At 43.4% G+C, this 9,573-nt stretch overlaps 1 pseudogene; it reads right to left on the reverse strand.

Moving 5' to 3' along the window:
• Positions 1 to 275: 275 nt before the first annotated feature.
• LOC136548056 (benzoate O-methyltransferase-like) lies at positions 276 to 8,280 on the reverse strand (annotated as a pseudogene).
• Positions 8,281 to 9,573: the final 1,293 nt, after the last annotated feature.

The raw sequence follows: 9,573 nt of genomic DNA on the forward strand, positions 1-9,573 counted from the left end.
ACTACCATATATAATGGATGTTGGCTCAATCGGAAGGAAATTATGCGGAAGCTTTGCAGAATTATTATGAAGCTATGCGACTAGAAATTGGTTCCTATGATCGAAGTTATATTATAACATAGGCCTTATACACACATGCAATGGAGTTGAACACAACCCGAGACAGAAATCAATAGGCGGGCCATGCAACAACTGTCACTTTCATATATAGGTCCCATTAGATATCTTATATTATTATCATTAGAAATTTGTTCACTGGCACTGATGTATATCTACTACAGTTTCTTCAAGGACATTATGATAAAGGCAGATTTTGACTTCTCTTGCTCAAGGTGCTTGGACATGAGAAATGCATAATCTGCAAACAGTAAGTCACTTATGGTTTCTCCAAAATGACTTGCAATCAAAGGCTCCAGCAATGCTCTAACAAACTTAGAAACATTGATACCACTACGGACGCTGTCATGGACATCATCGCCTTCTGTATCATCATAAGGATCCCAACTTAGCTCAAGTAATTTGATCTAATCCAATTTGAACATGTGGCTTTCCAAGACCATTTCCTTCACTTCAGAAATTGATGGCCCATACAGCGGTAGATAAAAAGCTTCTAGTCTTTCTTTGTCCACAAGGCCCTATAGATTATGATGAACATCATTGTTTATATAACATCCCAACTGATTTCTAAAGTATAAACCACACAAAAAATGTAAAACTAACTTTATACGTTCCACTTTTACTTACCTTTGCAACAAGAGATTGCAATGATCTTGCAAGTAATCCATAAAATTGGTTCATGTCTCCATCATATACATCCTCGTCCTTCCTCCCAACAAATGTTAAAACCATTTTCCCTCCATATACAAGTTCTTCATGACGCAGCTTGAGGAAGAGGGAGAAATCCTTATGGAACTGCTCCTGGAAGCACTTCACCACAAATGACGGTGTGGTCTTTGTGATGTAAATGTAGAATTCTGTGGATCGACTAGGGTAGATCTAGACGGTTTGCTGTTGAATATGATGAACTAGAACAAACAGAGAGTGGGAGATAGGGTAGAGGTGCTGGTGTTGAACCTGAGCCTTCGGATGAAGTCGCAGTTGAGCTGGCCATCGCTGGTTCGTTGATGGAGGCAGCACATGGGCAGCGACGGGTGGAGTAGAGGTTGCACGGACGTCGATGCAGTGCAGACGGACGACGTAGCAGTGACGACGGCGAGAGTCAGCGGAGCTTCCCGTCGCTGGCTGCGCGCCCTCTTAGATCGGTCTAGGGTTTGTCGGTGGGGTTTGCGGCTCACGGCGAACCTCGTGCATTGAGCCGCCGGCCCCCACCTCTTTATATAGCGCAGTGCGACGGAGGCCCACCAACCATGTAGGGTTGGGCGCCCCCGATCAGGGCGCGTGACCAAGGTCCAATAGGCCGTTGGGCTTATTGGTTGGGAGATCAATCTAACATTCTCCCCCTTGATCTCACTATTATTTTTATCTTTAAACTTTAAACTTCAATCCTTTTATCCTTACTCACTTCTTCACAGATGATGCATAGAGCATGTCTCATCGTCATGGTCAATTGCCGATAGATTTAACAGCTACAATGCACGTCTCTGATCTGAAATAGTTACTTTAACTTTTGGGCCCTTTATAGTCCAGGAATCATAGGCTTTCCCTTAAACCCATGCCGGCTACATGTTCTCTGAATACGTTGGGTGGTAAGCCTTTTGTAAGCGGATCCGCGAGCATCTTTTCGGTACTTATATGCTCAAGACTTATCATTTGATCCCGGACTTTATCCTTCACAACATAATACTTTATGTCAATGTGTTTGGCAACACCACTTGACCTATTGTTGTGAGCATACTATACTGCTGGATTATTATCGCAGTATAACTTCAGTGGTCTATTGATGTCGTCAACCACCTTCAAACCGGGTATGAACTTCTTTAGCCAGTTCACCTGCCCCGTTGCCTCATAACATGCTACAAACTCGGCATACATTGTGGATGATGTAGTGACGGTTTGCTTTGAGCTTTTCCATGAAATAGCTCCCCCTACGAGAGTAAACACATATCCAGACGTGGATTTTCTATTATCTCCCGCATAATCAGAATCTGAATATCCCACTATATGGAGTGAATCAGATCTTTTATATGTCATCATGAGGCTTTTCGTTCCTTGCAAATAACGCAAGACTTTCTTTACCAATTTCCAGTGTTCTATTCCAGGATTGCTCTGGAATCTACCAAGTAACCCGGTAACAAATGCCAAGTCAGGGCGCGTACACACTTGAGCATATTGCAAGCTTCCGACAGCTGAAGCATATGGAACCATTTTCATTTGATCGATCTCATATTAGTTCCTGGGGCATTGAAAATCCCCATATCTGTCGCCCTTGACTATAGGAGCAGGTGAGGGACTACATTTGTGCATACTAAATTTCTTTAAGACTTTTTCTATGTATGCCTTTTGTGACAGTCCTAATACCCCTTTACTTCTATCTCGGTGAATCTCGATCCCTAGAACGAACGAAGCTTCACCAAGATCTTTCATATCAAACTTTGAGGACAAAAACTTCTTTGTTTTCAGTAGTAGACTGACATCACTACTAGCAAGTAAGATATCATCCACATACAGGACAAGGAAGATAAACTTCCCATTCTTAAATTTTGCGTAGACACAATTGTCCTCAACATTATCTTTAAACCTAAAATTCTTTATTGTCTGATCAAACTTTAAGTACCACTGTCTTGAAGCTTGTTTTAATCTATAAATGGATTTCTTTAGGCGGCATCCTAAATGTTCTTTTCCTTCCATGACAAAACCTTTCGGTTGTGCCATGTAAACATTTTCTTCTAAGTCTCCGTTGAGAAATGCCGTCTTTACATCCATCTGATGTAATTCCAAATCATAATGTGCCACTAATGCCATTATGATTCTGAAGGAATCCTTACATGAGACTGGAGAAAATGTCTCGTTGTAATCAATCCCTTCTCTTTGTGTAAAGCCTTTTACCACAAGACGGGCTTTATATCTCTCTATATTCCCTTGAGAGTCAAGTTTTGTTTTGTAGACCCATTTACAGCCTACTGTTTTGGCTCCTTTAGGAATTATCTCCAAATCCCAAACTTTATTTGCATTCATTGATCTCATCTCATCTTCCATGGCCTCAAGCCACTTTGATGAATGATCACTTTTCATGGCTTCTTCAAATGAGATGGGATCATCCTCCATTTGAAATTCTTCAGTGTTGTACACTTCATAATCAGCAGGAATAGTTGATTTTCTAACTCTTTGAGACCTTCTAGGGGCCTCCTCAATTGGCACATTTTCTGTTTGAGGCTGTTGTTGCTCCCCCTCATGTGTGGCAATAGGTTCTATAGGATCCTGAGGCACAGGTTCCTCATCATCATTCATTGTTGCCACAGGCGGGATAACAACAGGTGCTGGCACCACAGTGTCTTGTACTGTTGGTGCAGCAACAGCAGGTAGTGAGAAAAATGGCTCATGAATGATCAGAGTGGGTGCATACACCCGCTTCTCTTCAAGGTCAATTTCTCGAGCTACCATGCTCCCCCTAATCATTTCATCCTCTAGGAAGACTGCGTGTCTCGTTTCCACAAACTTTATATGTCTGTTAGAATAGTAGAAACGAAAACCTTTTGACTTTTCTGGGTAGCCAATGAAATGGCAACTCACTGTTTTGGGATCTAGCTTCCCAATATTTGGGTTAAAAACTTTAGCCTCAGCAGGGCTCCCCCACACACGCAAGTGGTTAAGTGAGGGTACTCTTCCTGTCCACAACTCATACGGTGTTTTGGGCACTGACTTACTTGGTACTCTATTAAGAATATGAATGGTGGTTTTTAACGCCTCCATCCACAGACTCATCGGTAAAGTGGAGTAACTTATCATACTACGCACCATATCCATCAAGGTACGGTTACGCCTTTCAGCTACTCCATTCTGCTGAGGTTCGCCCGGTGTTGAATACTGGGCGACTATACCATTCTCCTGTAAGAATCTTGCAAAAGGTCCAGGAACTTGTCCATATGGGGTATGCCGACCGTAGTACTCTCCCCCACGGTCAGACCTGACTATCTTAATCTTTAAATCATGCTGATTTTCAACTTCTGCTTTAAATATTTTGAATTTATCCAACGCTTCTGTTCTTTCTTTAATTGGATAAATATAGCCAAAGCGAGAGTAATTGTCTGTGAATGTTATGAATGAATCATAACCATCCACACTTTTCACAGGAAAAGGACCACATATGTCTGTGTGAATAATCTGTAGAATTCCTGCGCTTCGTTTGGCATCTTTCTTAATTTTCTTTACATACTTTCCTTTTATGCAATCTCTACATTGTTCTAACTCTGAGAGCTCTAATGGAGGAAGAATATCATTCTTAACTAGTCTTTCTATTCTCCCCCTCGAAATATGGCCTAAACGACAGTGCCATAATTTCGACAACGCATCATGAGCTCTCTTTCATTTTCTGTTTCCATTGTTCGATGAGGATACATTCTCATTCACATCACATACGGAATTCACATTTTCACGAAGTGATAACAAATAAAGCTCGTCTTGTCGGAAGGCAAGACCAACACATTTATTATTAAACAATATCTGACATTTGCCATTTCCAAAATGGCAATCATAACCATCATGGTCCAACTTTGATACACTAATCAAGTTTCTTTGCAAAGAAGGTACATAAAGAACATCTCTAAGAAAAAGTATGAAGCCATCAGCAAGCTCTTGCGGAAGATCGCCAATGGCCTCAACATCTGCTTGTACTCCATTTGCGACTTTAATGAAACTTTCGCTTCTTTGCAAAGTTCTCATCAAACGGAATCCCTATAATGAATTAGCAACATGAATAGTTGCACCTAAATCAATCCACCAAGTAGATTTTGAAAACTTTACATACAAGGATTCATTTACAAATGTAATAATGTTCTCACCTTTATTTTTCATAATCATCTTTAAGAAATCAGGACAATTCTTTTTATAATGTCCCGTCTTCTTGCAGTAGAGACACTGGTCTTTATCCACTGGGAATTGCTTGTTCTGAGACTGTTGCATAGGACCTTTTCCAGATGACTTGGAGGAAGAGCTGTTATTATAGTTCTTTTTCTTATCTTTTAGGTAGTTGACAGAACCACCTTGTGAAACTTTTATTCTTTCCTCCTCCTGCACACACATGGCTATGAGCTTTTCTAAATCCCATTTTTCAGGCTGTATGTTGTAATTAACAACAAAGGTGTCAAATTCTTTGGGCAAAGAAGCAAAAATCAAATGAATAAGAAACTCATCCTTGAGTGCCAAATCCATTGGTTTGAGCGTAGATGCCAGATTGTTCATTCTCAGTATGTGCTCTCTAATGCCACTGCCGCCACCAGAGTACCTTTCTGTAACCAGCTGCTTGATCAGCTGGGTTGCATATGTCTTTGAAGAGCCAGTGAACTGACTCTTTATTCTATCTAGGTACTCTGTGACCGTGTCATAGTCTGGAATTGAGCCCATAATAGCAGGCTCAATCGTGTTCTTTATCACTGCCAAACACTTCTTGTTGGCAGTGACTCATTTTCTATGCTCAAGGTCATAGGACATCTTTACGGGAGCAAAATCCTGCTCTCTGTTCTGCCATGCAGCATCAGTCTCATCTGTCTCCCTCACCGGTGCTACAGATTCTCTGGGACACGGTGTGGTGACAACCCAGTCCACCTCAGCGAGGATAAAAGCCAGGTCTATCTTTTTCTTCCACTCAATATAGTTATCACCTTTTAGAGTAGGGATCTCTTTGATACAACTCATCAAGTTGTATCCTCTTGAAAACACAATTCAAATAGTGTGAGAACAGAAATAACAACAATAATTGCATGCCTTAGTTTAACGTTGGTCAAAATTAAAACATACAATTATTTTATACATTAAATCTATATCACCGTTGGGCAGAAATAGAAATAATGCATAATCATTAAAATTATAATATTGCTATTAACAACGTTGGTCAGAAAATAACAATATCATAATCAACTCATATTTATCTCTTGACTCTTAAAATCAAATTCTCCCGTTGGTTCGAATTTAATTAAAAGTCCATAATTACTTTAAATACGCAGCGAAAAATTTAAATATGCCCATAATTATTTTTCCAGAAACTCTTAAATATTGCACTGTTCTCTGAACAAAATTGTCGTTGGACAAAAATTGCACAAAGATTTGCATCAACTTCCAATTGAAATTCATCAAATATATATATTTCTGGAAAAAGAAAAAGAAAACATGAGCTGTTTCTATTCATTAGGCCATTTCGGCCCAGCCAGCACACGCGCGGCCCAGCAACGCGCAGCCACAGCGCGGCCCACGGCCTGCTCGGCGGCACGCGCGCGCTCTCTCTCCGCGCCCAGGCCACAACCTGGGCCTGGGCCACGAAACCGTTCGCCCGCCTGGGCCTAAAGCCGGTCCGGCGAACCCTGATCGCTAGATCGGATCGAACGGCTGTCCAGCCGTTTCGTCCGAACAAAACCCCCCGCCGGCCGCCTCTCCCTGAACCCTAGCTGCATTTCCTCTTTCTCCTCTCCTCTCCCACAGCGACGCTAGTGAAGATGAAGGGAGCGCGCGGCCACCTCGTCACCGGAGAAGAAGAGAGGACGACACCGGTGCCAAGCCCCTCGCCGGTGCGCGTGCTCGCCCATGGCAGAGCGCGCCGCCGTCGAGCGGCTTTGAACTGCTGCCCTGAGCCATGGCCGAGCCGGGCCTCTGTCCGCGCGCCAACCATGGCGGCGGTGATCACCACCCGCACGGTGGTAGCTTTCCGCGTGACTGCAGTGTCGGGAGGACCGGGTAGGTTCCCCTCTTCCCCTTCTTTCCCCTTTCGGTTTCTTTGATTCAGATTTTTCACAATTTCCCGATTAGGGTTAGGGTTAGGGTTGGGGACGACACTGTTTTTCTTTTTCCCCAAATCGCCTTCGGGTTTTAGGGTTCGATCTTTACATGAAAACCGAGCCCTTCTTCTTCTTTAACCTCATTAGGGTTAGGGTTCATCCGAACCATATCTTTTCTCAGATCCAACGGATCGAGTTTAGGGTTCAACCGAATGTCGGCCGACCCTTTTCTGCTTAGATCCGCACTGGATCTAATCAACTTTTCCTTTTCTAATCGATACCCGTTCTAGATCAAACCCTATAATCCAAGATCTATACTTAAACCCTGGCTCCGATACCATTGTAGAATTCTATGGATCGACTAGGGTAGATCTAGACGGTTTGCTGTTGAACATGATGAACTAGAACAAATAGAGAGTGGGAGATAGGGTAGAGGTGCTAGTGTTGAACCTGAGCCTTTGGATGAAGTCGCAGTTGAGCTGGCCATTGCTGGTTCATTGATGGAGGCAGCACACGGGCAGCGACGGGTGGAGTAGAGGTTGCACGGACGTCGATGCAGTGCAGACGGACGGCGTAGCAGTGACGACGGCGAGAGTCAGCGGAGCTTCCCGTCGCTGGCTGCGCGCCCTCTTAGATCGGTCTAGGGTTTGTCAGTGGGGTTTGCGGCTCACGGCGAACCTCGTGCATTGAGCCGCCGGCCCCTACCTCTTTATATAGCGCAGTGCGACGGGGGCCCACCAACCATGTAGGGTTGGGCGCCCCCGATCAGGGCGCGTGACCAAGGCCCAATAGGTCGTTGGGCTTATTGGTTGGGAGATCAATCTAACAGTAAATATTATCTTTGTTTAACAGAGTCCCATTTCTTGAATGAAGTTCTTCGGGTACCTGCCATATGTTGCATTTCAGAACATTACTATAAACTCTGAAGAACTGCAAGAAAATTGCCATGGGCAAATGGATGCATGCATAAATAACTTCTAGCAATAAACATTGATACAAATACTTGAGAGCGACAATGAAGGCAGCAAGCAGAGTGAAAGAGATGGACACTTCGACGAAGAAACAACCTATTTTAGTATGATTTTGGCAACCCAGAAATGTAGTACAAAGGTGGTGTGTACCCCATTTGTTCCATTATTGTACCATGCTTCAAGTTTTCAAGTGAACTGAAGAGCTAGTTGAAATCATTACCAGGTAGATCATTCAGGAAGATCTGAAGTTCCACAGGATCACATTCATCAATAGATTTATTGCATTGTCTTGCTATGATGTCTATCACATTGGAGATGAAGAGCAATGTGTTTGGTCCCGAAGAGCAACCAAGATCAGCAATGATCATGGTTTTGGGGACAAGAGCAGTACATGCTTCCATTATGTCATTCTCAATGATTGGCATAGTTTGTACCATAAGCTTCTCCTAGCAGTATGCACAGAGGGAAAATATATAGTAGCTCTTATATACATGTTTGTAAGGAAAATGGACCCTACACCCATTTACTTTGAATTTTGGTGTTTGATGACCAACACAACCAAGTTGGACTAATAAATTTGCAAGTGATTGTTTTGTAGTTCAATAGGGTGCAAGACATGACTTGGATGAAGGCGACGTGATGATCCGATGATCAACACCATAAGCAAGACCCTAGGAGCACAAGAGAAGACCCAAGATATCAAGCAAAGTCCAAGCACGAAGATAGGAACCAAGCCGTACGCAAGATAACGAAGAAACGAGCTCACAAAGGTGACCGGACGCTGGACCAGACGCTGGCGGAAAGTGACCGAACGCTCCGATCAAGAGGCTCGGCAACAGCAGGCATCAGCAGCAGCGACCGAACGCTGAGTATTGAAATCAACCGGATGCATTGATGGTACTATTCATCATCACCGGCAACATATTCAGTACTGACCGGACGCTGGCGGCAAATCGACTGGATGCAGGACTGCAGCGTTCGATCGAGTACAGAAAGGTTTTAGAGCGGCGAAATTGCGACCGGACGCGTCCGGTGGCATGTGATTGGACGCTGGCAGCGTTCGATCAGTTGATCGCGGCTCTAACGGTCGGGATGACCAGACATGTCCAGTCAGTAGCAGGAAAATAGGATTTCGTCCCCAACGGCTACTTTCTCAGTGGGGCTTATAAATAGACCCCCAACCAGCCATTTGAAGTAAGTGGGGCTTATAATTTGTCTATCATAATGTTGTCTTTGTCTGTGGTGGATATAAAAATTCATGGACTACGCGAAAGGGCATGTAGCCTAATAGTTATAAGAGCCTCAGTAGCGCCTCAGGTCTTGGGTTCGACTCTCCGTGGGACCGAATATTTTAGGATTTAACAGTGTTGTGCTTTCCGTGGTAGACGACGTTCCCGTCAACAGCGAGACACCTATGATGACTTCGTCAATCTCGAGGATTTATCGGTTCAGTCTTCGAAGATGCCATAGAGATAGGGTTTGTGTGCATGTATTCATAGAGGTGAGTATGCATGTGTTGTGGGTGTCTGGGTTATACCGTGTAATCGAAAAAATATATAGGACTACGAATGAGCATCTACCTCTATCTGTTGACAGATTTTGCTCAAAGAAATCTGTTGACAGATGGAGCATCAGCATGTTCGCTTGCTCGTATCTGACTTATAAGCCATGGCTTATCAGCCAACGAATAGTATTTTTCTCTCACACCAAATCAGTCA

This window comes from Miscanthus floridulus, chromosome 4, assembly GCF_019320115.1.
Source record: "Miscanthus floridulus cultivar M001 chromosome 4, ASM1932011v1, whole genome shotgun sequence".
NCBI classification, from domain to species: Eukaryota; Viridiplantae; Streptophyta; class Magnoliopsida; order Poales; family Poaceae; genus Miscanthus; species Miscanthus floridulus.